This window comes from Gavialis gangeticus, unplaced genomic scaffold (assembly GCF_001723915.1).
Source record: "Gavialis gangeticus isolate Ggan-Ray unplaced genomic scaffold, GavGan_comp1, whole genome shotgun sequence".
Lineage (NCBI taxonomy): Eukaryota > Metazoa > Chordata > Crocodylia > Gavialidae > Gavialis > Gavialis gangeticus.
This window is the reverse complement of record NW_017729028.1, coordinates 37,415,783-37,433,830: the sequence shown is the minus strand read 5'-3', so window position 1 is coordinate 37,433,830 and position 18,048 is coordinate 37,415,783. Positions and strand designations below refer to the sequence as shown.

The window sequence follows — 18,048 nt, the reverse complement described above, 5'->3', positions numbered from 1 at the left end:
CATTTAAACTGTTTCATGCATTTAGATACTATTCCTTGTCGGCATTTTCCTATTGTTTATGTCAGACGTAGTTGGTCAGACAAAGTATTACTAATAGACAAAGTATTTGCAGTAACTTTGAGAGTTTTGAGGAATTGCTTATGCTGCTATTTGTCAGAAGGCTTTTCTTTCTTAGCATGTTTTTGCTAAGTTTAGTTTAATGTGTCTTAAGAAACCTCCTCTGAGAACATATTACAGTGAATGTTTAAAATTTGTTTTGTACTTTTAAATTAAAAAAAAAAAAAGAAACATTAAATGAATGCTATTAGGGGAAATTTCACCAACACCTACAGGACAACATGAGCTGGTTGCCTCCTGAAAAATTAGAACGACTAGATCTAAAGAGGCCTAGAGGGCTTGTGCTGGCCCTTGGTACTTTGGTGAATTTCCCCACTTTTGATGAGCAAAAGGTAATATAATCATAGAAAATTAGGGTTGGAAGGGACCTTAGTCCAACCCCCTGCTCAAAGCAGGACCATCCCCAACTATTTCATCCCAGCCCAGGCTTTGTCTAGCTGGGTCTAAAAAACCTCCCTGCTCTGGATGGAGATTCCACCACCTGCCCAGGTAACCTGTTCCAGTGTTTCACTGCTCTCCTGACGAGAGTTTTTCCTAACATCTAACCCAGACTTCCCTTGCTGCAACCTCAGACCATTGCTCCTTGTTCTGTCATCTGCCACCACTGAGAACAGTCCAGCTCCATCCTCTCTTAACCACTGGGTACTTGAAGGCTGCTATTAAATCCCTCTTTCTTCTATTCTGCAGACTAAATAAGCCCAGTTCCCTCCGCCTCTCCTTGTAAGTTATATTCCCCAGCCCTCTGACCATTTTTGTTATCCTCTGCTGGACTCTTTCCAGTTTGTCCACATCCTTTCTGTAGTGGGGGCCCAAAGCTGGACACAGTACTTCAGGTGTGTCCTCACCAGTGTCGAACAGAGGGGAAGAATCACTTCCCTCGATCTGCTGGCAATGCTCTACTAATGCAGCCTAGCAGGCTGTTTAACTACCTTTGCTTGCTGTTGGCTCGTATTCAGTTTCTTGTCCAGTGTAACTCCTAGGTCCTAGCATGTATGAGTGCGTGGGATTGTTTCATCCTAAATGCAGGCCTTTGCACTTGTCTTTGTTGAACTTCATGAGAGTTGTTTTGTTTTTGTTCCAGTCATCCAGTTAATCTAGGTCTCTTTGAATCCTAGCCCTAACCTAGAGCCTATCTACTACTTTCACCAGCTTGGTGTCTCCTGCAGACTTGCTGAGGGTACAGTCCATCCAGTCTTCCAGGTTATTGATGAAAATATAAAATAAAATCCACCCCAGGACTGACCCCTGGTGCACTTCACTTGATACTGGCTGCCAACTACACATTGAGCCATTGATTGCTACCCTTTGAGCCTGACGATCCAGCCCATTTTTACCTACCTTACAGTCCATTCATCCAGCCCATACCTCCTTAGCTTGCTTGCAGGAATGTTGTGGGAGATGGTGTCAGAGTCAAGGTGTGTCACGTCCACTGCTCTCCCCACATCCACAGAGCCAGTCATCCCATCGTGGAAAGCAATCAGGTTGGTCAGGTGTGACTTGCCCTTGGTTTGAAAGAATGCCCTCAGCGCTTTGAAAGTATCAGCCTGCTTCTTTCTTTTTATAGTGCTGATTAAGTAGTTACTGCAAGAGTAGAAATTAAGAGGGGTGTTCAGGATGGTTTAATTTTTGTATTTGGGAAGAAAATGGCAAATCAATATTTATGAAAGGGTAATATCACAAAAATACCGTAGGCCTCTTAATCTGACAATAGCCCTAGGATGTTTCAGGAGAAAATTAAAAAAGGATAAAAGGCTGGTAACATAACTAATGGTAATCAATGTCGTTTTATGGGAAAAAAATCAAACGTTATAATACCTATTTTCTTTTTTTTTTCTTTTTTACATTTTGTGAGGGCACAAGTCTGTTTTATGCAGTTAAGCATATTGACGTAATATGCTTACATTTTCTTAAGACCGTTAATTTAGTTCTGTATGACTGATTAGAAAATGGGAGAAAATACTGTAAAATCAAGTTAGCGTGTATTAAATATACTGTTTTCAAAAAGTAATGGCAAATGGGGGAGTTGTCATCCTGTAACAGTGTTTTTAGGAATCCCAAATGTAATTTGGTAGTTTTATCAGTGGTCTGTAATGTTGAATACTCCCTTTGGTCTTAAAGTCTGTGATTAAGTCACTTTGATTGCAAACCCTGATGGAAGAGTATAGCTTGGCTAAAGCATTTAGCTATTTATTGTTCTTTTTTTGTTAAGTGTGGAAATTCAGAAAAATTGGATGTTGGCCTTAGCTGCAAATATATCACAGACCTATTGACTCAGTTTGCTTTTGTTATTCTCACTGTAAGGTTGTTGAAAAGGCTTTATTCATCTTAAATTCACATTTTAGCTATGATTGTTCTTGATAGAAAAAATTATATACATAAAATTTGAAACTCCTAAAAAGTAGGAAACTAATTGAAGAAACAAGTAGGAAGTATGCACGTTATCAAAATATGACTAAAACGGGTAGAAAGCAAAGTATTAAGAGGGTTAAGATTTCGTTGTAATGTTTTTAACTTATGATTTAAAAATAAACGTTAGTTTAAAAACCATCTTAACCTTTCTACTACTGCCACATGGGTAGAATGAGAAAGGAGCAAGACAAGTAATATTTAATGAGGATAATTAAAGTAATTTTCGTTATTAGAAACTGGACGATATGATAACATTTTACAGTGAGCCTCAAAGGACATGAGACGGAAGTATGTTGCAACTATTACACAAGTAGGTAAACTGAGATAGCGAGAGATTGAAAGTTGTCCAGGGCTGAGGAATGGGTGATAGAGGTGGATGTAGGATCCAGGAATCCTGATGATTTTGTCTCCTTTTCAAACTCCTACCTCCCATTGCTCAGCATTGGTGTGGTAGATTAATTAAAGTTGCACTGTGAGAGGACAGATTCATTCATTAACCTTTAAAATTGTTCCTGAAGTTGTGTTGCTGAAAACTTGGCACTTGCATGCGTGTGCCAGTTAGACATGCATGCAGAAGGGGCCTTTATATATATCCTTTTATCGTTTCAGCAAAATTGTAGGTGCAAATCAAAGGAACTTTAAAATATTGGGTGTTACATGTGTAGTGCTATCCCTAGTAGAGAGATGGGAGAAACCTGCTTGTATTCGTATTGCTGGTTACAACCTGCTGCCTGCATTCTTGTGGAAAGCCTGCCACTATTGTTGAAAAACTTCTTGTTAAAATTTTAAGCCGGGTTTCTGTTGGGGCTTTGCAAAAAGGAGTTACGACAACAATAGTGTAGCTTGACTTTTGAAACACTGCCTCTGTCGATCCTCAAACATGAAAGCATTAGTAATAGATCTGGGAGTGTTTGTCTGCAGTAATTTGCTCCCTGTGGCTCCTATTTCAGACATTAAATAGGATGACAACTTTTCAAGTTGATTCCACTATTCCATTTACTTTCTCAGACTTCCTCATCCATTTGGTTATGGCAGAAATTCCAGTAATAAATGAGAAATGGTATTCATTTCTTTCCTAGGAAACTACTGGGGAGAATTTTTTGGTTTGTTTGGTTTTTATTATTTCTATTTTTGTTTTGCGTTTTAAAAACAAAATTGTGCTTTGTATTTACTGTATTTACATGAATCTAACATGAGGCTTTTCCCCAGTCACCAGGGGTGGCGCGCGGAAGCCTCATCTTAGATTAAAGTATCAGCCTGGGGCAGGCAGTAGCTCAGGTCTGGCTTCTGCCCTGGGCTTGGGGCTGAAGCCAGAGCTGGGGTGCCCACTGTCCCAGGCAAGGGTGGTTCATCTAGTGGGGGAGGGGGCACACAATGGGGATATGTGGGGGAGATGCAGTTGGGTTGGTGGGGGCAGGGGAGATGGTGCAGTATGCCTCTGCTGCTTGAAACCTTTTGCTATCTATGGCTCTGGCCCTGGCTCCTGCCCTGACCTGGCCAGGCCTGGAGATGCCACTGCTATTTCTCCCTGGCCAGGCTAGGCTGGGGCTGTCCCAGTGACCACAGCTGCAGCTGTCTGTCCTGGGCCAGAGCCATTACAAAGGTAAGCAGTGGGGCAGGGATAGGCAGCAGGAGGGGGAGGGATAGGCAACAGGAGTCTTCTACATTTGTCACCCTGTCTTGCCATCTTTTTCAAAGAAATTTACACTGGCATCTGATATGAAAGCTGTTTAGTCCTTTGCTATGTTTGGTGTAGGTCATCCCTGTTTCTGAGAAGAGCGATTAAAATGCATGCATGTCTCATAAATATGGCTTTTTGGTGTAGCTGACAGCTTGTTATTGTTCCAGGCTCTGTCTTGCAGAAGACCAAAGTTCCTGGCTGCTTTGGTGATTCTACAAGTGAGCTCAGCAGCAAGATCCACATTACTGGTTACAGTAGAGCCAAGGTAGAAAAATTGGTTAGCAACATCCAGATGAGTACTATCTAGGGTGATATCTGGAACTGGTTCTGAAGAGCCATGGTACATTGATAACAGTCTTCTTCAAGCTTATTGCTAGCCCAAAGATCTTGTGTGAGTCAGAACTTGGTAATGAGATGTTGTATGGCATCAACACTGAGCCACAAAGGCTGCATTATCTGCAAACAGCAAGTCCCTTATGATGATTGTTTTTGCCTTTGTCTTAGTTCTGAATCTTGCAATGTTAAACAGTTCTCCATCATGTCTGGTGTTGAGATGGACACCCTCTCGAACATCGTGGAGTGCGTGTTGAAGGAGGAATGAGAAGTAAACGTTAAACAATGTGGGAACCAGTATACAGCTCTGCTTCGCTCCGTTGTTGAAGTTGAACGAATCAGACTCTTGGTTTTCATATATTACAGTTGCTTTCATGCCATTGTGTAAGGATTTTGCACGGTTTAGCAGTATAGGTAGACGGCCAAGCTTCTTCAGAACAGTGTAAAGCCCTGACCGACTAACCGTGTCAAAGACTTTTGTTAAATCTGTAAAACCTGTGTACAGTGTGATACGCTTCTCTGCACTTTTCCTGCAGTTGTCTTACAGAGAAGACCATATCTGTGGTGGACCTTTTTGAGCGGAAGCCACACTGGCTCTCCGGATAGATTCTCTCAGCTAATGTTTGAAGTCTAGGTAAAAGAATACAGTTTAAGATTTTTCCCACGATTTTGAGAGGAGATATCCCTCTGTGGTTATTACAGTCACTTCTGTCTCCTTTGTTTGTATAGAGTTAGATGAAACGAGTGCCCGTGAAATCTTGTGGAGCAGTGTCTTCCTTCCAACAGAGTAGCAGAACCTTGTGCAATCTTCGCAGCACGTCTTTGCACATTTGGAAATTTCACCAGGTAAACAGACCCTGCAGCTTTGTTATTGGGAGGCTTCTTGATGCATTGTTCAAGTTCCTTTAGAACAGGTTTGGCATCCAGCAAAGTCGTAACTTCAAACCCAGGCAATTTGTCTAACACATATTGGTCTACAGACTCACTTGAGTATATCATTGCATAGTGCTCAATCCACTTCTCCAGTGGCTTCCCCTGATCAGTTATGATATTAGCATCCAGTTCTTTTAACAGAGCTGTCTTGTACTTTGTTGGCCCAGTGGCCTTTCTAATACCCTCATGTAACTGTTTGCTGTTGCCTGCATCAGCTGCTTGTTGGATGCTGTCACAGAGACCCCACCAAAACTCTTGAGCACACCACCTGGAAGTTGTTTGAACAGCTCTATGAGCTTCTCTTAGGTTTTTGAGTGAATCAGTAGTAAGAGTAGACTTGCAGATGCTTGGGGCAGTTCTTTTTCTCTCAGTGAGTGGCAGCAGGACCCCCAAATGATCTATAAACCAGTCAAAGTTTTTCTTAGTACTCTTTCCAAATCTCTTCATTGCTGCATTATATGTACTTGTCTTTAGGACTTCCCACGCATCTGATGCAGTTTCATTCATTCTGGCTAACTTTGCTACTTCTTCATTGAAAAGCCGTTTCATGAAAGGATCCTAGATTTAGTGCAAGTCAATATGAGGTTGTGTGGCAGGTTTATTGTGGTGGATCTTCTTAGCTTGAAATTTCACTTTCTGTCACTCTCCACTTTGAAAAGATCATGTATATAGAATATCGTTCAAATGTGTATATCTTGTCAGTATCAAGGCTGATGCCAGTGCTTGGACCTCGGGTGTCTCTGTGATGTTCTTTTTCTGATGTTACCAGCAAAGAAGGTGTTGGTCACCGATAAGCCTTTGCTGGTACAGAGCTCAACAACTCTTTGACCATTGTTGTCCATAGGTCCAATGAGAATCCCAGGCCAGGTTTCAGCATTGGACCCAAGTCTTGCACTGAAGTCTCCGAATACTAGGAGAAGTTCCTTCTGTGGAGTCCTGCTGCTCAGGTCCTCCAGCTGTTGATAGAAGCTGTGCTTCTCATCCATGGCCTGCAGAGTTGGAGCATATAAACTGACAAGGTTGATGAATCCCTTCTGTAGTCTAACTCAAAGTGTCATTGTACGTATGGACAAATTTATCATTTTTCCATGTATGGAATCTAATTAGTGGGGGGTCATCTTAAATTTGAAGTTTTAAATACAGTATGTTTCAATAGACTTCAGTAAGGGCTATATGTTATACTCTGAAAAGACAGATTCTTTGCTAAACACTCTGTGAGCTTTTCCCCTAAATTAGGGAAATTTTGGGGACATGTTTTCCTGCTAAAATTACATGGCCTTTCAATGGAAGAAGCTGCCCATTTTCTTAGCTTCAATGCATAAAGGCCACTGGTCCACCTATTCCCTTCTTTCAAAATCTCCCTGTTTGGTTCATTAGCAAGTATTCCAGGAGACCTCCGTTACAGCCAAAGATGGAGTAGAATCCTTTCCAGGCCAGCAGCAGGTTTTTATTGACCAAAGCAGGGGAACTGATTTGTTGTTGTTGTTGTTGTGCACATATTTTTAATATTTTTTCTTCTTTAAAGTGGGTCACGACACCTGAGGAATTAAAAGCAGCAGCAGTGGTGATCGAGTCAGAACAAACAAAAATTGATTGGGGAGAGGGCCGGGGGAGGGTGGAGCAGGGGTGTGGTAGAGTATTTTTATGACCTCATTGTGACAAATTTCTAGTTAAAAACAACAACAACAATAAACAATTTGTTTTTACTATCATGCATATTGGTTCAGCTCCTTTGGCAAAATTGGCATGAGAATCCTGTTTTTTAAGCAGGGTCAGCTTTATTGTATGAGTAATGTTAATCCACTAGTTTTGTCTGTGGATTGCCCATATTAAATTGTTTCTAAGACTGACAATTTGTGTTTAAACAATCTTAACCTGTTGTGTGGAGTCTTGCAAGTAACGTCATTCATCTTGGAATTTGACTTGAACTTCTGGATCCCTTCAGGGTGTAGGTCTGAAAAACAGCATTTATTGAGAACTGTGACTTTCTTTTTAGTTTAATCTAAAGCAAATTCCAGCCTTTACAAGTACATTCCAAAAATGAATAAATTGTTATTGAAAAGGCAAAAAGTTAATGCATGACATTTGGAGAGTTGGAGTCAAGTTGGGTTCCAGTCTTTGTATTTATACATTTGGTGTCTTCACTCTGTTTCAAAGTTCATAGGTGTTCCTGCCTCTCAAAACCCTCATATTTTACCCAGCCTGTATTCTCTGTTTCAGAAAAGTATCTTACTGATAGAGCTGAGCTGGGAACTTGGCTGTCTTATGCTAACTAAGCCTTCATCTTTGACATTAATCTATTTATTTTTACCTAGTTTCCCTTAAAAGTTAAGAGAAAATATATCGGGGGCGAGCAAAATACAACCTATGATCTGGATCCGGCCTGCCAGGCACTTTCATCTGTCCCATGGGCACCCACAAATAAATTACAGCCTGCCCAGCACTTCCGTTCATGGGCGTGGGAGCCAGGCGCCCACATATACACCCCCCCCCACCATACCCTATTGCGCCCTGCTCCCACCCTTGTGGGTGGAAGGTACTGGCCCAGCCAGGAGCAGTTTCCAAGGAGGGCAGCAGCAGCTGCTGCCTCAGGGGAGACCTGCTTGGCTTCCCCGGTGTCCTGCTTGCTCAGGGAAGCGGTGGGGGCGCGGCAGAGCTGCAGATGGGTGGAGGAAGGGAGTGTGGGCTGAGGCAGAGCCCATGCCCAGGGGGTAGCAGGAATGCGGAGCTCGGGTGGGCAGGGTGTGGGTGTGAGGAAGCGCTTCCAGTGTAGGGCTTCTCCTGCTGCTGTGCGAGTGCAGGAAGGAAGGGAGGGCTGCTCGAGTGCCCCCTGGCTTCTAGTCTGAGCCACTGCTGGCGTGTGCCTGAATTTCCTCAGTTCAGAAAGAAAGTTGGGCCAGTTTCAAACCAGTTCAGCCTAGTCAGGTTGATTCAGTCTAACCCGCAAAGATTGAATCAATTCAGGGTCAGGCTTTTTGAATGTCTGTTTCTAGTCTGGAAGCCCAAACGTATGTTTGCCCCTAGACTCTATGGGAGAGGAGGACATGCTTGTATAACGTGCAAATCTTTTTGCTTCATAAAAATTGACTTTGCAAGCTGTGGTTTGCATGCACAAGCAATTCACACATATGCAGGAAGTTTTCTTGACTTCTGCTAACTACAGTAAAGTCAATGAAATTAGAGAATAAAAGATTCGTTGTAAATAATTAGTGAACTGTGACTAAGTACCTTTTAATAGAAAGTGTCAGTGTTTTAATTCCAGAAGCTGGGCTGTTTATGAATGGTTATATTTTATAAGGTACTTTGTCATGGCTCACAAGATATTTACAGCAAATCTTTTTTTAGTGACTTTTTCATTAAGAAAACTCATGAGAATTTCCTGTACGTACAAAGCAGGCTCATGATTGCACAGTGTGATCACCTAAAATGACTTTCCCTACAGTTTCAATTTCCTTCTATATTGATATAGTAGGGTTTTATGTAGGGTCTTGTTATGGCATTTGCCTTTTTGGACCAAATAGCGGGAGGGGGAAAGGTGCAAAAGGAGAGAGAAAATACTAGTATGCTTATATTTCTGAGAATACATTTTTTTAAAGAAAATTTTTATGACTGTCCAGTGAGGGTAGGCTACAGTTCCTCTGAGTTAGCTTATATAGACAGAACACATATTATTTATCTTTAACATGTTCTGTTGTGTATATATTATATTTGTCTTTACTGAGTGGAGAAATGGCAATGCTTTGGAGGTTGAGTGGGCCCCTGAGGTCTATGATTTTTCTCATATGCATGCACTTCGGGTCTGTGTGAGAGAATGAATGAGAGAGAGACTTGGGCTTTGAAGAAGAATGGATGATCTGGTCAATCATTCCAAGGTCAAGATAATACCTTGCCAAATGAGACCAAGAGCCCTCTTCAGTTCCTCCGTATGAAGGCATGATAGTCCTTGAACACTTCTGGATCCCTTATAGATTTCTTTTTATAGAGCTTGTGGTCCTGGAAAAGGGGGAAATAGGATAGATACAATTCTTAGGGGTTTTGTCAGAAGCAGTCTATCTCTGCTGCAGTGGACTCCTCCCTCCGGTCAAAGAGAGTGAGAGAGCATGCCACAGCCCAGCCTCCCATGCATCAGGAAGGGATTCGCTGTGGTGTCCTGGCACGGGCTTGAGCTTCACCAGTTGAAGTAGCTCTCCTACTAGATTTCCCATAAAGTATAAGTCACATTATGACCACCTTACTGTAACTTTGAAACATAGGGGAATAGAGAATATGCACTTTGGATGGGAAAGGAGTTCAATGAATGTCAGCAGTAGGCCAGGATGTAAATCAGACTTGCAGGAGGCCAAAAAGGATTTCTAATGAAATCTTAGTAAAAAGCTCTATGGCAGAGTATCTTTTAGACAAAAGGGCTCTACATTTGGGTTTGTCTTGCCCGTATCCCAAATGCATACCATTAGCACCAGTCATCTGACTCCTGCTTTTTGTCATTGAATGAATAGCTAATTATTATGCAAAATGGTACAGTTCCAGAAGGGAGAGCTGGAGGGTGAGGGTGAGAGAGGGGCGGGGGAGGGAGGGAAATTATTACCACTCTCACTTAGGTACAGGGTGCAAGTTCTTCTAAAGTGGGCAGTACAAAAACAAGCCCAGGTCTCGTACATCCCAGGTTACTATCATATCTATTTTCATTGTCCGTTTTGAAATGGGGTGGGAGGGGGAGAGGCTTTGTGCATGCGCATGAACTGAAATACAAAACGTTTGAATTTCAGTAAGTTGGCATTGTACAGCAAATAAATAAATCAGTCCATTTGGTCAAGCCATTCTAACCAGCTTTAGTCCGTAGCTGTGTGGTTCTCGTTTTCAAGGGGCCTGTCTTGTGACCCGAGGTCTGATTTGGAAAATGCCAAGCACTCATCTCAGCAATTGAAATTGATGGAACAAATAAATATGGTTCCAGAATACAGGGCGTTGTTCTGGAAAACTCAAGTCCTTGGCTTCTCATATTGGGCACCTAGGGTCAGTGAACGCTTTTGACCTAGATCTGTTTGTTCCTTAGTGATGTCAATAATTTCATAGGCATGTCATGAAAATAGTTACATTTGGAAGGCACACTGTAGTTATAAGTGCCATGAAAAGAATTTGTCAAGGAAGTTAATGAGGGTTTGAATAATATGCTTTAACTGGGGTACTAAACCACGCTGAACAACAAGTGGAAAAGAAAATACTGAGCAACTGCCTAATAAATGAGCATAATCTCCTCAATGTACTGAATGAACTATGGATATGTATAAGGGGACAAATTAGGGTTATACAAGCTATTTTAATTTGTGTATTTCTTAAGTCTTTTGAGTACTTAATTTTGCTATAAATATATTTTTTGTGTATAATATATAGCATTGCATATATGTATCACTTATGGGCTGAATTCTTCTCTTTCTTACACTGTTGCAACCATTGTGAAGTCAGAAGTTTTGTGACAAAGCAACAGTGTTTGCTCTTTGTTTCACAAATGCTTCTGTGGACTCTCCATATCTTGTGTAGCCCTACTCCATTTTTTGATAGTTGCTTCCAGTTGATTTAATGTATTTCTTCTGGTTTGATTTCAAGCAAAATCAGAATAAATAAATATACAGTAAGTAGTTATAGGTTACCTGGCAAATTTTGGGTATATATAAGAATATTTAGATCTTACATATTTGGTACTAGAAAGAAATTCCCAAGTGGTGAGCCTGGTATGGTTTGCAACAGTAAGCTTTCAGAAGTTTTCCTTGTGCAAATCAGTTGTCCTAAAGTATTTAGGCCTGTAAGGATAAGAATAGAAAGCTATATTTGATTTTCTCCATCATTAGTTTCTTGTCCTAGGTGGATGTTCCAGCTTTGCAAGCATTCTTCTGTTACATCATTAGTGATTTTCAGTTTCACTTGCAAGTCTATGATTTATGAACGTTTAATAAACCCAAAAAAGATCAAGCCAATATCAACCATCCTTTTTTTTTTAATCCCAATTAAAGCTTGTGCGTATATCACCTTTCTGTCCAGCGGCTGCTGTAGACCTAGCCAGGAAAGACTAAGTCTTGAAGCTTTTTTCACACCATTGTATATTATGGCAGGGAACCAAGGAATGCAACACCTCCCCTCACCCCGGCTTTTCTCCTGTGTTCAGTAATGGTGATCAACAAGGCAGCCAAACTTCCTGAGCAAAACCAAAGAACATAACTAGAATGAATGGGGAAAAATATGGAGATAAGATTGGGGCTTTCAAACCTTTCTGGATGTGAATCATAAGAAGAATTTCATTTTGATCACCTCTTCTTTCATTCAGTTTTAAGAAACACCTCCTCTCCTGCTGGCAACTGAATCACATTCCTGTTGCCATCTTTGGCAACCAGACTAATTGCTTACATGGAAAAGTAATATTAGGAAAATATTAAGGGAAGCTAAAAATACATTAAATATAATACAGGAGTTGGAAACAAGTAGAGCCAGCACCCTGCTACTAGCCAGATCTCTGTGGACCACCAGTAAAGTGCTCCAAGGACTGCTGCAACTGTCCCAACCACATATGTCTTACTGCGTGCCCTGGAACATTCTTGTAAATTGTCACCCACTTGCTTTTGTCTTGACCTCTGTAGACTTCCTAGGGAAATGATAAACAATAAACGTATATGGTATACCCAAGAGAATTGGATGCTAAATAAACTCTGGAATGATGCCACACATTTTCAGGGAAGCAGAGCTTAATGCAAACCACAGAAATCACTCCATTATGAGTACTGTTGTCTGTGTACTCTGATGCCAGGCTGGGGTTCTAAGAAGTAATTGCTGTGCCTAGACAGAAATGGAGCCAGCCTTTAAAAAAAATACCTGCTAATACCTTAGGAAGCTGTTGTCTGACTCTGTGGCAACAAGAGAAATTAAGAGTACTGCTGTGTTGCCTCCTGCCTATTCCTCTCTGTTCAAAGGCAAAGCATCTTTGGCTCCAGTTGCAGAGGTGGAATGAAAAGGAATGAGAGGCATTTTAGCTGCTGCAGAATGAATGGAAACATTAATTACTTAACACTTCTGTTTTTCTGTGCTTCAGCAAATGAAAAGCTCCACTTTTCGTAGCTTAATTCAGATTGTCCCTGGAGGATGGGAAATGCTTAAGCCAAGGAAAGTCAAGGACGGAGAAAGAAAAATCCCTCTGTTCCTCTGTGTCAATGGGTAGGTGGGTGCAGCATATCATGGCAGTACTACCCTGAGTAGCCTCCATCAGTGGACTACACACCAACAGGGTTGTCATCCTGGTCTTAATAGGGGAATTTGTATGAAGAGCAGGACTATGGTGGTGATCCCACTGACTTTCTATCTGAGGTGATATAAATAGCGATCCTAGGTCTGCATGGTTTGGTAGGTTAGTCCATCCAAAAGATTCAGGTAAAGATGTTTTTAGCCTCCTCCCAGCATAGCAGAATGCTCCATATAAAATAGGTGTATACATCGTGCAGAGTCCTTGAACATGACTCTGTTTACACCAGCGGGTTTCATTGTGGCTATTGTAATAGGATCTGAGATGTTAGAAGAAAAGCAAAAGTTTTTAGATACCATTATAGGTAAATCTAGGATTTAAAAAAAAAAGTGGGGTATGGGAGCAGTGGCCTATGCTGCGGGGAGGGTTGTATTCCCCTTACTCACAGCCTCCTCCCACCCCATTGGTGACGGGAGACCAAAAAAAAATAAATCCCTAGCTACTGTTTTCATAGTGTTAAGTCCCTGAATTAGGTAAGACTCACCCCCACTTTCTGTGCCTTTGGCACCCCACTTCCTCCCATTCTTCCCCTGTTCCTTTCTTGCACCTCTGGGTATAGAAGGGCAGCCCCATGCCCTACCACTATCCTGATTGCTCCTGCCCAACTCTAGCTGGGACTGTGGGGTGTAGCTGTACAGGGAGCTGGGCTTATTTGGGGACAGTGTCAGCAGTGGGTGTGTTCCCCTCTGCACCTCCTGTTGGGAAGGTGGCAAATGCCCTGGGAGACGATGCAAGGAGGGGGAATCTGCCTGCCACCATTGCTGTTGTCCCCGTCTGAGTCTGCTTTTGCAGCAAGGTGGGAGGCTCTGGACCTCCCCCTGCCACTAGGTTAGTAGGAGCATAGGTGGTGCATGGTTGGGAGGATGGGAGAGGAGGTGCTACTGAGCATAGCAGTGGGCAGGGGAATCTTATCTGCTTCGAAGATTTAAAAGTCCCTGGCTGCTGCTTCTGCAGCATGGGCCAAAAGAAGAGTCACTGCACCACAACTCCCTCTGGATCCACCCTTGGGTGGTGTCAAGAGGGTGTATAAAGTTGATTTACTTCCCATTTCAACAGTGTGATAAGCTGTATAGACTGCTTACTCTTGGGCATCTACCGATAGTGTTTTAGCTGCTGCAGGTTTAGGTGAATGTTGAATAATTTCTTCTGTTGTGACCACAAAAATCTTGCTCTTAAATGTTGCTGTTATTACTAGAACTGCTGTTGGTAATGTAAAGTATGATGACATTAATGCAGTCATCAGTATCACTTTATAAAATTAAATGCATGTTTATAACATTAAAATAATACAATTCCTGGGGGTGGGTTTTTCACTCCTGCATATTAGTAAAACTCTCCAATTTATGAAATTGTTGAGAGAGGATAAAAGTACATTTATGCATAGGAGGTACTTGACCTTAAACCTACTAAGAGCACATTTTGCTTGAGACTAGATTTGCTTGCATGTGTGTTCACTTAACTGTATGTTTTTAAAAGTGTTTAATCTTTGTGTCATTGGGGCATTACCTTCTGTAGACTTTGGGCAAGTCTGCACAGTCAAAGGGTCATGATAGGTCAAAGGTCCATTGCTATGAACATCTGCACCTGCCCGATGTGTGCTGCCTCCCTGTGCAGATGAAATATAGTTGCCTGGGTGTGCCCCAAGAAACGTATTCTCTTGCAGAGTGCCTATGTACTTCACTGAGGGCTGTTCACTTGGGGGCCTGGGCAGGCCCAGCAGCCCATCTTCACAATGTTATCTTCAGAATTTGGGACCCTTTTTTTTGGACCCTGTCAATTTTATGTCAGCTCTGTAGTAACAGAATGGAAACATTGCCTACTTTCATTTTCAGTTTTGTTTGTATCCTTAAATGTAGACATTGTTGTGTCTGGTTGCAAGATAATGTGCAGAGATTAGGAAATTACTGCTATTAAAGGTCCTGAGATGCACTGTACAGGACACTGTGGCAGAGGATAAAGCTTCTTGCTGTGGGTCCAGCAACAACAGTGCAAGCCTTGCTCTGGACTTGTGCCAAAAGCCACTTCCAGTGGACCCAGCTGTGGAGGGTCTTTGCTTGCGTGTAGAGGCAGGCAATGGGAAGTGAATACTAGCTACCTTTCTTTCCTCTTTTTGTCTGTGAACCGCAGAAGGTGGTGTGCCTTAATCACACTGGTGTGATAAGCTCAGGGACACCATAATGGATTACACAAGTCCAAATGATAAAGCTGAAATGAAGCACTTTGCTAAAATTGTTCAATTTTTTCCAGAACCAGACTTTTGAGAAACTGTTTCACTGAACTCCGCCCCCCCCCCTCCTCCCCCCGTTTTGGTCTAAAAGGAAATTCTGAAATGTAGAATTTTCTGCAGAATGGAAATTGCAAGTATAACCAGCTCTACAATATACTTAAATTAATGTTTTATGTGGAAACCTAACATTTTGAACTGCCTAATGTCTAATGTCTGAGTGTTTGATCTTGCAGTATTTATTCTAGATTTTTACACTTAATAAGATTAATGTTGCTAGCCTTCTTTTGATACAGAAGAAATAACAAATTTGCAGAAAAGTATCCTTACTTTTTCATGAGGAATTAATTGTCTTCACGATGACTCAGTGTTGGTATTGAATATATCTGATGGAGAGTACTTTTTGGGACAAAGTCAGAAACCAAAGTATAACTAATGGACACGGATGTGGTCATCCTCCAAACTCCCAGCTTTTGTTTTCGTAGCAAATAGATCAAAACTAGGGTAGCTTTAAAACATCAATATTTTTTAAAACTTCTCTTCTTGTTCCAAAAATTCTGCCAAATTGTACTTAAATGAAGTCTTCTAAGGAAAAAACATGTAAGAGTTTTTAACTATAAATACATTTTTGTGATTTTAAGAAGAATGAGTTATTTATAATGGATTGAACCAGGGCTTCTCTGCTCTGTGTTATCTTTATAATGTTTGCCATAAAGTGCTTCCAGGCGACATCTTGACTTCTGTAATTTTTTTTCCTCCCTTTTCATTGGTGCCTGGAACAGATTATTGTGGGTTATAACATTTTTAAACATTGAAGCATTCCATTTGAAAGCAGGAAGGGAGCACAGCATTGATACGAGACTATACTGACGTTCCTGAAAGGATTTTGTCGCAGGAATTTGAATTTCTTAGTCTATGGGCGCATACTGAGCAGCTTCTAGTAACAAAATAATTGATTTCTTTTTTGTAAGGGGGTGTTTTTGTTTTTTTTAAAGCAAAACTTTGTTTTTAGAAGTAACTTACAACTGTGGAAACTGATGCATAATAGTGTAGAATTTGGCCCTGAGAAAGGGTTGGCTATTGTATCCCTGCTGTGCGGTCTGAAGTTACAGCTAATAATTTTAAGCTAATACTCTGTATTTGAATTGACATGTTTCTGCTCCTCAGACTGATCCGTTCTGCATGCTCTGCTTGTGAATGCTCCTTTGCTCTCACAGCAAGCTAATGGTAATGGGGAGGAACTGGTGGTTAATTTGAAGGCTATTTAATTTTTTTATTTAGGCATCTGTGTGCTCCAGTTAACTGAGGAAAGCCCGAGTCACAGCTGTGCCACAAACTTGCCATATGTAGCCTATGGCATATTACTTAACCTCTCTGTGGCTGTTTCACCAACATTAAAATAAATGCAATGATAACTGTTTGATACAGGTGTTGCAAAGATGAATCTACCATTTTGCCGTGACTTCTCAAATTACTAAGGACCCAACAAGTTTTCCTTGACATATAGGGGAGCTGCTGAGTGTTCAGTACTTTTAAAAAACCATGTTTTATGTAGATCCCCAACTGTAGATTTCAGTCTAATTACTGGCAGCCATTTGTTTCAAGTATTTGCCTCTAACTTAGGAACGTGGGGTGCGGGGACAATCTCAGCTGTTGTTAGTAGAGCATATGACTGAGACCAGGCAACATGGGTTCTTACTCCTGAATCAGCCACTGGTCTGCAGGCTGACCCTGAGCAAGCTCTTTTCATTTTTCATGCCTCAGCTTCCCCATCTATAAAATATGGCTAATGATAAGGAGGACCTTGATAAAGTACTTGGAAATCTACTGAAGAGAAGTTCTGTATAAGACCTAGGTATTATTATTTTTTTTTATTCAGATAATTCTGAAATGAACTTGTAAAGCAAGGAGCATCCAATTTTACTTTGAACAAAAAATCAAAAGAGAATATTTCAAATCATTACAAAACTAATATAATCCTTCCTTTAAAGATTAACATAAAGCATTCATCCCAGCTTGTGTTTTGTAGCATGCAGATGAGTTTAAATTGTCTTGTGGTTTTAATTTAGATTGAAAATAGCTAGGGATTTCCACATTCGGTTAACACTTGCAATGTGTATATATACAGTGGAATTATGTTTTGACTTCTTCCTCTCCTCATCATTTTTTCATCCTAGTCTCCTGAGAGCAAACTGAAAACTCATCTCTTTGGGGCTTGTTAAAGTCTATTTGTATTTGGGGTATTGTTGAGACTGGAAATGAACATTTTCCTTGCTTTACAGAGAACAGAAATGACTGATCACAGTCCAGTCTGCATGCTCTAGAAAGACAATTGTCTCATTTATTTCCTGATCAAACTGAAGCCCTTTGTGAGTGAGCAAATGGAACACATTATATTATACAACTGGAGTAAATTATATATTTTCCTTTTGGCAGTCCTAAGGAGTTGTACCATTAATTTATGCTTTAAACACTTAACTGGAAATGTTACAGTTTTGTATACAATGGTTTTGAGTCTGATCTCACTCGCTTCAGCTTCATGTTGAGGAAGTCTATTGCTAGTTGTACCTTATTTATGCTGGTATAAGTAAAACCAGGATCAAATCTATTTTTATTCCTTAAACGTGAAGCTTTCTAAAGCACATAAGTGCAACATTTAGCCATATTACAAAATCACACCTGTTAACGAATAGAGATGATAAACCTGTAGCATATTATCAAAATCACCTGATTAAATAGAAAGGGACCACATGCATACAGATAATTTGGGGGCAACTTTCAAAAGCAGCTAAAGACTTGACTTTTTGTTGGACTTATAGATTTCTTCAGTATTTTGGTACTTTTGGTATATACATGATAGTAGGGCCTAATTAAGTGTCAACATTTTGTGTGGGAAATACTTTCTAAACACAGCAATATAAGCAACACACAGAACATGGAGAAAACATATTAAAATGTACCAAAGAAATAACAAAAGTATATACTACTTTGTTCAGGATTATTTCATTTTAAATTACCCTTTTTAGAAATCTGATTTTTTTTTTTTTTTTTTTTTTTTTTTAAAGT

At 40.8% G+C, this 18,048-nt stretch overlaps 1 protein-coding gene across 3 annotated transcripts in view; it reads left to right on the top strand.

Annotated features, from left to right (window-relative positions):
• Window positions 1-18,048, top strand: part of SUPT3H (SPT3 homolog, SAGA and STAGA complex component) — a 496,504-nt gene that overhangs the window by 235,470 nt on the left and 242,986 nt on the right. The window lies entirely within an intron of this gene.